The sequence below is a fragment of the Cervus elaphus genome, chromosome 11 (genome assembly GCF_910594005.1).
Source record: "Cervus elaphus chromosome 11, mCerEla1.1, whole genome shotgun sequence".
Taxonomy (NCBI): domain Eukaryota; kingdom Metazoa; phylum Chordata; class Mammalia; order Artiodactyla; family Cervidae; genus Cervus; species Cervus elaphus.
This window is the reverse complement of record NC_057825.1, coordinates 76,034,682-76,048,729: the sequence shown is the minus strand read 5'-3', so window position 1 is coordinate 76,048,729 and position 14,048 is coordinate 76,034,682. Positions and strand designations below refer to the sequence as shown.

Below are 14,048 nucleotides of genomic sequence, written 5' to 3'. Positions count from 1 at the left end.
TGGTGGGGGATGTTAATATTGGGGGACCTTATGCAAGTTTAAGAGCAGGGGATATATGGGAAGTCTTTGAAACTTCTGCTCACTTTTGTTGTGAACTTCTTAAGTAATAAAGTAGATTAAAAAAAATAGAACATCTACCGTTGTACAGGTGTAGGATAAAATGTTCCCAAAACATAAACTAGAACATAATATCCTGAACTTTATAAAACCAACTTCATTTAATTAGAGGTAATTCCTCCTTCTCATATTTTGATGTGATTTTTTAAAATATCAAACATAATTATAAACATGCTTCTTTTCAATCATTAAATAAATTACTAACTTCATCTCTAACATCTGTCAAGTATCCAACTCTGTCCACATTTTAAGACATTTTAGGATGTTCTAGAAAACTGAAATTCAGCATGATTATACTTTGCTCACAAAGGATTTATAATTTCCAATTTTGTCTTTCTTTTTTAAATCTCAATTTAACAAATTTAAGCTATAAAATGAGATTTATCTAAAAATTATAAGAATAAGAAATAGGAATTTCAAGTCTTGGAATGGCTCTTTAGGCAAAATTATGAGAAATTGAGAAAAAGAAAGATTTTAAAGATGAGGAAACAAAGTTTTTTGCAAGCTGGGTGGTTTCTAATTCCTGGGTTTCAACAAAATCTAGAGAGGATCTAATCAACTTATCAGTGACAGACCATTAAAAATAATATTTGATTCTGGCATATAACTTGAAGGGTTTCCAAGACCTGGTTGATATTTAAAAAATAAAACTCCTTTTACCTCCATCTAGTTATTTATATAAACATGGGTTCTCTGCTCTGGTAGCTAAAAAAACTAAAAGGAGGAACAGAATTGATGCCAAGCCTGTCTCAGGCCTGACTTTCTGAAAATGTCATACGTGAGTATTTACCTGTGGTTACATGAACTAATAGAGAAATGCCTCACCAATATCATTACCTGATAACTTTCGAATAACTTTAATTAACATTTAGGAGACATAAAGGTATAGGAATTTAAAACAAATTTTAAAATGTTTATTGAGGTATAATTGACATATAACATTATTATTATTAGTTTCAGGTGTACAACATAATGGTTTGGTATCTGTATATATTGTAAAATGATCACCACATAAGTCTTGTTAACATATGTGATTTTTATTGCAGAGTAAAATGATAGGGTAATCCATAAAAATTTTTTAAAGTAATGATGTTACATTAAGATAAAATTCTATGGAAGAAATGGAAAGGAAATGTAAGTTGAAGGTAAGAAGGAATGATGTACAGTATTTGACTATGAAAGAGAACTTATTCATGTATTTTGGTGCACATCAAAGCATTATGATATTTAGATCTGAGTGGATAACTGAAAAGCTATCTATGTAGAGCTGGGTTGTAGTTTGCTGAATCTTGGTCTATACAAAAGAAAGTGATGGAGAAAATGTAAACTATGCAGATGAAACTTACAAATATGTCCTGTCTGTACACATTACATTGTGAATAGCAAAAAAGGAGAAAACAACAGCAAAAAACCCCAAATAAACTATTCTTATGATATTCAAAAACTGTCATCCAATTCAATAAAGATGTCACACATGCCACACAATTGATGAATGAATGAAATGCCAACATGTCTTCACTGTTTCACTTCCATCTCACTTGTTAACATTAACAAAATATATTATTCAACATCCATGTTGAAACTACACTTGCAGAGCCAGTTGTTAAATATTTATTAGCAGCATCCTCTATACTGAACTTACATATGTGGTTCTTTAGTTCATCTCATTTTGTTTGTAAAACAAATTTGGTCTTGAGGTTACTTCTGCCACCAGCCTATCCATTTTCCTCTTGTTACTGTGCACCAAGGATTTAGGTCTTACATTTCAGGATAAGTCCCTCAAATCTGAGAAACATACTTGGTCGTTTGCTCTGCAACCTGCAGGCATGAATCCTCTGCTTATCTCTGCATGCTCTCTTGCTTGAGCTCCATAGCTTTTCTGTTTCATCCAGACCAATTAACCTCTGCCTTTTAATCAAGATACTTATATTTAAAGTAATTATTAATGTATTAGGGTTTACAACCACTATCTTACTATTTGTTTTCTATTTGTCTCATCTATTCTATTTTCTTTCACTCTTCTTTCTTGCATTTTTAAAAAAGGTTTAATCAAATAGTTTTTACAATTTCATTTCCTTTTTGATAAGCTTATTAATTATACATTATTTTACTATTCTTTTCATGGTTAGTTTAAAGATTATAACATGCATCTTGATTTGCTAGAATCTAACAAATTAGTACTTTTACCAGTGCCAAGATTATGGAACACTTTATTTATAGTTTCAATATCACAGTAATGCTAGTCTCATAGAATGATTGGGAAATATTCCCCCAAGTTATGGAAGTGCTTATATAGAATTGGTATAATTTCTTATTTTTTTTTTAAGTTGAACCAAAATATCATGTAACATTTAATAATTGCAAATATATTTATTATAATGTACAGATTAGTTAACAGTTACATATACAAGATAATTTTATAAAGTCCCAACAAAAACTGGTTACATTTAAATCATTAGATCTGAAGAAGCCAATTTAGAAGTCTTCTAGTACCCTAACTTCACCTTCCCTAAATTATAAAAAAATAAAATCTGATAGTTTTTATTTCAAGTTAAAGATGATGAAATGGTGTTATCACATTTCAGTACTCAGAAAAGGAAATTTTACTTGTCTGCACAAAGCCTTTCATGTGCTACATAGATATGTAAAGCACCATTGCAAGATTTTAACTGTGTAAAATGTTCAATTAAAACTTTCAAGGATTTTGTTTTTAAGACTGAAGGTTTAACTTTGTTCTAACAACTAGGATCTGGACAAAACTGATAAGAATTGTATTTCCCTTGTCCAGCTTTAAAATGGTCCCTTTGGTCCTTTCTCATTAATGTCTGATCACTTCTTTTAAAGGAGGGTAGTAAGTGGAAGAATTCTTCACCAAGCTTTTATGTGTTTGGTAGTGAGGTTGGAATCTCAAAGGAACAATTCTCCAAAATCCAGTAATGTAAAGTGTTAATCACTCAGTCATGTCTGATTCTTTGCGACCCCATGGACTGTAGCCAGCCAGGCTCATCTGTCTGGCCATGGAATTCTCCAGGCAAGAATACTGGAGTGGGTTGCCATTCCCTTCTCCAGGCAGAACTGGTAAAATTCCTTTTATTAAATGTTTGGTTAAGTTTCCCAGTGAAGCAATCTAGTCCTGGAGTTTTCTTTGTCGGAAGGTTTTAAATCATAAATTCAATGTCTTTAACAGATAAAGCATAATTCAAGTTATCTATTTTTTCTTGAGTGAGCTTTGGTAGTTTGTGCTTTTCAAGGCATTTGTCTATTTCATCTGTTGTTGAACTGATCGGTATAAAGTTATTCTTTTACTCATATTACTTTTAATATGATTAGGCTCTATAGTTACATTCCCGCTCTCATTCCTGATAATGGTAACTTGTGTTTTATTGTTGTTTTTGTTTTTCTGATCAGTCTGGGTAGAAGTTTATCCTTTTTTCTCTCAAAGAGTCAGTTTCTGGTTTCATTGACTTCATTATTTTTCTTTTTTCTAATTCATTGATTTTTGCTCTTGTGTACTACTTTCTTTCTTCTGCTTGTTTTCATTTGTTCTTCTGTTTTTTAATTTATAAAGGTTGAAGCTGAGGTCATTGACAAGAATTGAAGGGCAAGGATTTCAAAGAGAATGGTGCTATATTCTGTAAAAACTTCCTTTCAATGAATTTACTGATCTTAGATGGCTTATGTACCACAGGGCAAGGACCAAAGTAAGGTCCTTGCTTTGGTCCTGAGGCAAGGACCTCAGCTAGGACCCTGGGAAGTCAATCAGATCCTTTGGCAATCCCTCAGACTGGGTGGCAGAAATTGTAGAGATCAGTGCCCACCAATGAGGAAGGGCTCTCATATTCTGCTCAGACTTCCACTCTAGGTGTATGGCTCAGTAGGAAATAGAGCAGTAGGCACAAAAGACTGAAACCTACCTTCACACGAGCTCATCCCAGATTGGCTTAACATGATCTGTCTCTACTCCTATTGACTGCTAAATGGCAGGTTAGTCTTCTCTGATACGTTAGCCAAAGCCTCAGTTTATATCTACAGTTTTCCTTTCTCATGTCTGGCATTCAATCAAAGAATTACCAGACATGCCATATGTCAGTTCAAATGTGTTATACACAGTGTTTGTGGTCTTGGCTGACATTTAAAAATGAAAGTCACTCAATCGTGTCCGACTCTTTGCGACCCCATGGACTATACAGTCCATGGAATTCTCCAGGCAGGAATACTGGAGTGGGTAGCCTTTCCCTTCTCCACGGGATCTTCCCAACCCAAGGACTGAACCTAGGTCTCCCGCATTGCAGGCAGATTCTATACCAGCTGAGCCACAGGGAAGCCCAAGAATACTGAAGTGGATAACCTGTACTTTCTCCAGTGGATCTTCCTGACCCAGGAATCAAACCGAGGTCTCCTGCATTGCAGTCAGATTCTTTACCAACTGAGCTATCAGGGAAGCCAATTTTAAAAACTGACTGACATTTAAGAAATTAAAAATAGAACTACTATGTGGCCCAGAAATTTTAGTTCTGGGTATTTATCTGAAGGAAATGAAAACAATAACTCGAAAAGATATCTGTACCACCATGTTCATTGCTAGTATTATTTGAATAGAAATAACTGAAGTGTCCATTGATGGGTGAATGGATAAAGAAACTGTGGTATATTCATATGTCTATGGAATATTATTGAAAATCTTGCTATTTGCCACAATATGGTTGAAATTAGAGGGCATTATGCTAAGCAGACAGAGAAAGACAAATATTATATGATCTTACTCGCATGTGGAATCTAAAAACAAACACAAAAAACAAGCTCATAAAAGAAAGTAACTGTCTTATTGGACCCCAGAAAGATTATCTTCATGAAGAAAATAGATTTTATTAAAAGGTAGTATGGTGAAGAAAATGAATGTTTTAAAGTTATGGTGAGGGACTTCCCTGGCAGTCCAGGGGTTAAGGTTTTGCCTTCCAATGCAAGGGGTGTGGGATCGATCCCTGGTTAGGGAGCTAAGACCCCACATGCTTCTTGGCCAAAAATCAGAAAAAAACAATAGAAGTGATATCAACAAATTCAATAGAAAACTTTAGAAATGGCCCACACTGAAAAAAAAAAAAATCTTAAAAAAAATAAAGTTATAGTGAAGGTACATACTATATATGCTTCCCAGGTGGCTCAGTGGTAAAGAATCTGCCTGAGAATGCAGGAGATGCAGGTTTGATCCCTGGGTTGGAAAGATCCCCTGGAGGAGGAAATGGCAACTCTACTCTGGTATTCTTACCAGGAAAATCTCATGGATAGAAGAGCCTGGCATGCTACAGTCCATAGGGTCGCAAAAGAGTCAGACATGACTTAGCAACTGAGCACACATACTGTATATATCATAAATAATCTTTATATAATATATATACTGAAAAGAAAAAAGAAAAGTAATTGAAAGCTTTGGGGGGCACTATATAAGAAATGTAGAGCAACACAAATACAAGGATACTTTTATCAGAGTATAAAAAAGACAACTTGTTTGACATGATACTTGGAACATTTTCCTCTAAGAGTTAGTGGTATAGGATTATGCATCTTTCTCTGAGACTCCAATAACACTATTTTACTCTGTGGCTCATAATATTTATACAGTCCATAATAATTTGACCAATTTCTATTTTTTCCATTTTTAGAGTAGCTTACAGACAAAAAAAGTACAGATACTTTATTACAGTCACAGAGAAGAATATAAATGCCATGAATCTTAGTGTAGTAAAAATAATGGAATACTAGCAGATGTTGCTTGGCGACAGAGAGAATAGAGAAAAGAAAAACAGAAAAAAAGGAAAAAGAAATGTAGATATGTTTATTTTCTTAGTTACAAAGTAACAAATCAAAATATATATAGTCTAAAGTTGATGGACAAGAAATGGATATTTTAAAATGTTTAAAAAATAAAAGAACTTCATAACAAAATGATCAAGCTCTCTCATTTTAAGATGGAAAAATAAAGAAATCTCTGTGCTATAAACTGAATGTGTGTGTCCCCCGCCTCCAAATTCATGATGAAACCCTACCTTCCAATGGCCTTTGGGAGGTCATTAGTGTTAGAAGAGGTCATATGAGTGGAGCCCTCATGAATGCAATTACTCTTGTAAGAGTCATGAGAGCATTTGCTTCCTATCTCTTTCTACCATGTGAGGACATAAGACAGCAGTTTGCAATCCAGAAAAAGGTCCTCACTAGAACCCAATCATGCTGGCACCTTGATCTAAAAAAAAAAAATTCCAGCCTCTAGAACTGTGAGATATAAGTTTCTGTTGTTTATAAGCCATCCAATGTATGCCGTTTCTTAGAGAAGCTGGAGCTGACTGAGACTGAATCTGCTTTCTGAAACCAATCTGAAACAGTAAGAATAAAAATGGAATAAACACTCCATTTAGGAAGAAATCAGGCAATACTTTTGCCCTAAACTTTAATATTTATAAAGAGGAGCTGCTGCCAAGTGCATAAAAATGTGAGCAGAGAAAGATATCCGGAAGATAATATCCATGGTTGCAGAGCTCAGGTAGAGTCAACACTTTTCCAAGGCAAAAATCAATTCCTTGTTTGGAAAAAAAAAGGCTGAGGTTTGCAAAATGGCTCTAGAATTCTCTATGATCTGTTTTGAAATCATACAGGTATGACATTCTGCAAAAAAAATTTTTGAGGTAACAGAGAAGCCAAGGTTAATGAGTGACCCTGAAGCTACCAAGTCTAGTCATTAAAATTTTGTGAAGTATGAATGAGAAACCTGTATGCCGGTCAGGAAGCAACAGTTAGAACTGGACATGGAACAACAGACTGGTTCCAAATAGGAAAAGGAGTACGTCAAGGTTGAATATTGTCACCCTGCTTATTTAACTTATATAGAGAGTACATTATGAGAAACGCTGGACTGGATGAAGCACAAGCTGGAATCAAGATTGCTGGGAGAAATATCAATAACCTCAGATATGCAGATGACACCACTCTTGTGGCAGAAAGCAAAGAGGAACTAAAGAGCCTCTTGATGAAAGTGAAAGAGGAGAGTGAAAAAGTTGGCTTAAAGCTCAACATTCAGAAAACTAAGATCATGGCATCCGATCCCATCACTTCATGGCAAATAGATGGGGAAACAGTGGAAACAGTGGCTGACTTTACTTTGGGGGGCTCCAAAATCACTGCAGATGGTGACTGCAGCTATGAAATTAAAGGATGCTTACTCCTTGGAAGGAAAGTTATGACCAACCTAGACAGCATATTAAAAAGCAGAGACATTACTTTGTCACCAAAGGTCTGTCTAGTCAAGGCTATTGTTTTTCCAGTGGTCATGTATGGATATGAGAGTTGGACTATAAAGAAAGCTGAGCACCGAAGAATTGATACTTTTGAACTGTGGTGTTGGAGAAGACTCTTGAGAGTCCCTTGGACTGCAAGGAGATCCAACCAGTCCATCCTAAAGGAGATCGGTCCTGGGTGTTCATTGGAAGGACTGATGTTGAAGCTGAAATTCCAATACTTTGGCCACCTGATGAGAAGTGCTGACTCATTTGAAAAGACCCTGATGTTGGGAAAGATTGAGGGCAGGAGGAGAAGGGGACGACAGAGGATAAGATGGTTGGATGGCATCACCGACTCAATGGACATGGGTTTCGGTGCACTCCAGGAGCTGGTGATGGACAGGGAGGCCTGGCGTGCCACGGTTCACGGGGTCGCAAAGAGTGGGACACGGCTGAGCGACTGAACTGAAGTGAACTGAAGTCTGAATACACACTCACACTCACAATAAAGTCCATTAAGCCTTGTATATGCTTTATTTTGAGTTAGGACAAAATAAACCAACCTCTTGTTGGTCCAGAGGTTGTTCAGAGCCTCTTACATCTCTCTCATATTTTCTTTCTCTATATAACTGGTCCAGAAAGGAGAAATGAGAACAAAAAAAAGGAACCAGGAAATGTTTCATGACTCTCCGAAAGTACTTTAAAATCCTGAATTATACACTTTAAGTGGTAAGTTATATTGTATGTGAACTGCATTTTAGTAAAACTTTCGAAGAAGGAACCAGGAGACAAAATCATTTTAAGAGAAAGGCAAAAGAGAAAAGAAAAATTCAGCATTCATCAGATAAAAATTTATTGTGGAATACTTGAAAACTGTGACCAAAACTTCTCTCAGATTCAAATAATTCAGTGAAAAAGTGGATTACATGAATCAAAAATCCAAAGCACTAATAAAAGAACTGAAGAAAGAAATGATAAAGTTGACCTGAGTGAACCTAGGAAAGATATAGAGAAGTAATGACATATAGAAATGGAAATTGCAGGAAGAAAGAATACTTGTTGTTGAAAACAAGCTAAAGAAATGGAGGACAGGCTCAAGAAAACAGCAAAAGAAAAGGGAAAAATAAAAGAATTTTAAGGAATTATAGGAAAAAATACACTTAAGACAGATGGGATGTTCAGTTATGCATTCAGAAGACAGAACAATCAAGCACACAAAAAATATTCAAAGTATAATTCAAGAAAACTCTTCTGAAATAAAGGACTTGAATCTGTACATTTAAACAAGCACATCATTTTCCAGGAAGAACCAACACTAGAACTAGAACATATCCTAATAAAGTTACTGGACTTCAAAGATAGGATCTCTCAGACAAAAAATGAAATCACCTTAAGGGGAAGAGATAGAAATCAAGCTGTTTCATACTTCTTTAAAGCAACATTCAACATTGTAGCAATTTACTGCCTCAGTATTCTCAGGGATCCTATGACCTAAGAATTTTAGTTCCAGTCAAAGTATAGTTAAAGCATAAAGATAACCTACAGATGATTTCAAGCATATAAATCCTCAAAAAACATAGTTCCTTTAAAAAAAAAAAAAAAAAAACATAGTTCCTATGAATCTTTCTTAAAAAAAACTATGCCAAAAATAGTTTGTCAATTGAAAGACAAATGAAAAAAGTAAATAATTAAGCACTCGATTTAATGAGTTAGAAAAAAGAACAACACAGTAATCTCAACAACAACAACAACAAGGAGATATTAGTAAAGGTAAGAGCATGAATTAAAGAATAGAAAACTAAAGAAGAAATAAACATATCTTGAGAATGTTCTTTAAGAAAAAACAAAAAGGTAAAAATTAGGCAAAGCTAGTCAAACAATATAAATGAAAAAAGAAGCAGCACATACATAGGTATGAGAAATGAGTATAGAAAAATAAACATAGATACTTAAATTTTAACAATTATAAGAATATATTGTTCAGCTTCATGTAAATACCACAAATAGGGAAATATAAACTATTGAAACTGACCCCAATAAAGGAAGAAAGTTACAGATAGGTCAATTTTTAGAGAATTTTATAAGTGAATTCTATCAAATCTTTATGGAACATGTAATTTTAATATTATTTAATGGTTCCAGAGTATTAAAAGTTTCCAAAATCGTTTTATCAATTCAATATAAAACTGACAGTCCAATCCCTAAACAATGTAAATAAAATACTAGCCAGTAGACTTTTATTGTTGTTCAATCACTAAGTTGTGTCTGACCAACTCTTTGTGATTCCATGGACTGCAGCATGCCAGGCTTCCCTGTCCTACTCCATCTTCGAGTTTGCTCAAATTCATGTCCATCAAGTTGGTGATGCTATCTAACCATCTTATCCTGTGCCGCCCTTTTCTCCTTTTGTCTTCAATCTTTCCCAGCATTAGGGAATTTTCCAGTGAGTCAGCTCTTCGAATCAGATGGCCAAGTATTGCAGCTTCAGCATCAGTCCTTCCAATGAATATTCAGGGTTGATTTCCTTTATGATTTCTTTTACAAATTCCTTTATGATTTCCTTGCAGTCAAAGAGACTCTCAACAGTCTTCTCCAGCACCACAGTTCAGAAGCATCAATTCTTTGGTGCTCAGCTTAGATCCAACTTTCACATCCATACATGACTACTGGAAAAACCATAGCTTTGACTAGATGGACCTTTGTCATCCAAGTGATGTCTCTGTTTTTGAATATGCTGTCTAGGTTTGTCAAAGCTTTTCTTCCAAGCAGCAAGCGTCTTTTAATCTCATGGCTGCAGTCACTGTTAGCAGTGATTTTGGAGCCCAGGAAAATTAAATCTGCCACTACTTTCACTTTTTCCCCATCTATCTGCCATGAAGTGATGGAACCAGATACCATGATCTTTGTTTTCTTAATGTTGAGTTTTAACCCAGCGTTTTCATTCTCCTCTTTCACCCTCATCAAGAGGCTCTTTAGTTCCTTGCATCACTTTCTACCATTGGAGTGGTATCATCTGCATATCTGAGGTTGTTGACATTTCTCCCGGCAATCTTGATTCTAGTCTGTTTCATCCAGCCCAGAATTTCTCATGATGTACTCTGCATATAAGTTAAATAAACAGGGTGACAACATACAGCCTGTCTTACTCCTTTCCCAATTTGGAACCAATCAGTTGTTCCATGTCTGGTTCTGTTACTTCTTGTCCTGCATACTGGTTTCTCAGGAGACAGGTAAAGTGGTATTCCCATCTCTTTAAGAATTTTCCACAGTTTGCTGTGATCCACACAATCAAAGTCTTTAGCATAGTCAATGAAGTAGATGTTTTTCTGGAATTCCCTTGCTTTCTCTCTGACCCAATGAATGTTGGCAATTTGATCTCTTGTTCCTCTGTCTTTTCTAAACCCAGCTTGTACATCTGGAAGTTCTCGGTTCACATACTGCTGAAGTCTATCTCGTAGGATTTGGAGCATAACCTTACTAGCATGTGAAATGAGCACAACTGTAAGCTAGTTTGAACATTCTTTGGCATGGTCCTTTTTTGGGACTGGGGTGAAAACTGACCTTTTCCAGTCCTGTGGCCACTACTGAGTATTCCGAATTTGCTGGCATATTGGGTGCGGCACTTTAACAGCATCATCTTTTAGGATTTGAAATAGCTCAGCTGCAATTCCATCACCTCCACTGCCGCTAAGTCGCTTCAGTCGTGTCCGACTCTGTGCGACCCCATAGAAGGCAGCCCACCAGGCTCCCCCGTCCCTGGGATTCTCCAGGCAAGAACACTGGAGTGGGTTGCCATTTTTCTTCTCCAATGCATGAAAGTGAAAAGTGAAAGTGAAGTTGCTTAGTCATGTCTCTTAGCGACCCCATGGACTGCAGCCTACCAGGCTCCTCCGCCCGTGGGATTTTCCAGGCGAGAGTACTGGAGTGGGGTGCCATTGCCTTCTCCTCACCTCCACTAGATTTTTAGTAATAGAATCTAGTAGCACATAAATCAAATATATCTCATAATTAAGGAACACTCATACCAAAAATGCAAAGATGGCTCAATATTAATGAATATATTAAGCAATACAGCTTAAACATGTATCAAAAGAGAAATACTATGTGAACATTCTTGCAGATGCTAAAAAGGTATCTAATAACATTTCAATATCCCTTTTAATAAAAAAAACCTTATGAAAAGTAATAGATGAATAGTTTGCTAACATGAAAAAATACATATATCATTAGAAATGCCAAAAGTTATACAGTGAAACACTGAGTTGTATTAAAATCAGAAACAAAACAAGAATGCACATTATGACCAGTATTTTATGACCAGTATTATTCAACTTTGGCCAAATCTAGCCAATGTCATTAGAGAAAAAGAGGGAAAAATACAAGGAAAAGGAAAGAGAAGGAAAGGAAAAGGAAGAAAACATTATTCTTTGCAGGTGAGATAATATTGTGGCAGAAAATCAACTTTAAAAATCATTACAAGAGTTAGACAATTTAGTAAGGTAACTGAGAACAAAATTAAAACACGATCAATAATTTTCCAATATATGAACAATCACCTAGAAAGGATTCAATTTACAAAAACAAGAACTACAAGAGAATACCTAGGAATAAATCTAAGACATGTACAAGACTCACATGAAGAGAATCCGCCGGGGTCACGCACCTGTCGATGTCGCTCAGCAGTGGTCAAGACGCCCAGTGGGAGCTGAAGCTGCACTTGCGGCGTGGCCCCTCCTGCCGGCTGCATGCCTCAGACGAGGGCAGCGCCAGGTCAGCCAGCGCCGAGCTCAGCCTCCAGCAGCAGCTCCCGCTCTGCCCTTGGCTCCCCTGCCGCTGTTCCCCAGCAGCCAGGTCTGATGGCCCAGGTGGCTGTGGGTTCTGCCAAGGGCCACACTCTGGGTCATGTCATCACTGGGGGCTTCAGTGGGGGAAGCAGTGCTGAGCCCTCAGGGCCTGACGTCACTGACCAGGAGCCTTAGGGACCCCGGCTGCAGCAGGATGGCCCCTGCTTCTATGACGTGAAACAGCTTTTGGAGTGTGCCCAGAGCCAGGGTGACCTCAAATTTTGTGATGGTTTCAGTGAGGTGCTGAAACAGTGCAGATTGGCCAATGCTTAATCAAGAAGTTCGGATTGAAGACATGAAAAATCACCTCTCATGACCATGTTGATTTAGCATTTAAAATATAATTAATAATGAAGATGTAAAGTGTGAAAGCACCCATTAAACCTCTCCTTAATCATTAATAGCTTTTGTGTTTCAGGACTTTGGTGGAAGAGGATGTTGTCACTATATAGAAGTTCATTGAGATGGTACTGAGTTTGGGGTTGGGCAGAAGAGGCGGTTGTGGCCATATAAACAGTGATTTTCTGATGTTATTGTTTGTGAATTAATTAGAATAAAGTGATTTTCTTTCTAAAAAAAAGATTCACATGAAGAAAACTTTGAAGGACTTCAAAAGGTCATTAAAAAGTTCTTGAATAGATGGTAAGACACACTTAAATAATGGAAAATGATGGCAATCCTCTCTAAATAAATATATAAATTGAACTTTTTCAAGAAAAATACCAACATTAATATTTGGGGAATAAAGCAACAAAATAGTAATGATATAGGACTAGCCCTTACCAGATACTGAAAAAAATCATGAACATTATAGTAATGGAAACAGTTTAGTACCAGCACATGTAGAGAATAGATATCCCAGGAATAGATGCAAATAAATACTGGGATTAGTTTCTGATAAAGCTGGTATTTCAAATCAGTGGAGTAAAATGATATATTTAATAAATAGTATTAGGATAAGAGGGTAGCCATCTGGAAAATATGAAATTGGATTCGGTCTTTCACTTACACCAAAGTAACCTCTAAATAGAGTATTAAAAAAAAATAAAGGTAACAGAAATGATATACCTGAATTTGTAAAAATTTTCATTTTCAGTATGGCATGGCAAAACATTTCAACTATATTTTTCATTTCCAAACATTCATTCAGTTATCAAACCTGTTTGATCACTTTCAAAGTATTATTTTTCCTTATTCAAATGGTTTATATGTTCAACCTCATCTCTCAAATATATTAAAAATATTTATTTTATAATCTGTATCTCATAACATGGGAGGGCTCTTATTTTCCCTGCTGTCTCTTATCACAGTGGTTTGTTTCTTATTTTTGTTTTGTTTGGTTTTAAATTTTTGACTGTGACAGCTTATTCCTTGGACTTTTGAGAGAATTCTTCAGTGAAGACTTGCATTTAATTCCACGGATGCCAAGGGGCACAGTCATTTTAAACATTATTGAATGATTTTGAGACTACTTGGTAGTATGAAAGTAGCAGTGCTAAGCAGTATTTTTTTTTTTTCTAATTCTCACTTTGGTTGCTTCTTTGACAGGTGAGTTATTTTTAAACTTCATTGTTTTTTGCTACCCTCGATTATTCTCCATGAGCATTCTGCAAGTGAACCTTTATCAGTACAACCTTACTCAGGTCTTGGTTAATCTCTTGCCTAGTATACTAGAATAACCACTATGTGTGGTATACAGCACCGATGTCTCTGCACTTAGGGGTATGTGTGTGTATGTGTGTCTTTAAACTGTATGTAGTGGCATGTCTAATCCAGATCTTACAAAATTATTCCAGAGGAAAATTTACAGACAAAACCT

At 36.0% G+C, this 14,048-nt stretch overlaps 1 pseudogene; it reads left to right on the top strand.

Annotated features, from left to right (window-relative positions):
* The first annotated feature begins 6,635 nt into the window (after nucleotides 1-6,635).
* LOC122703129 lies at nucleotides 6,636-12,573 on the top strand (annotated as a pseudogene).
* Nucleotides 12,574-14,048: the final 1,475 nt, after the last annotated feature.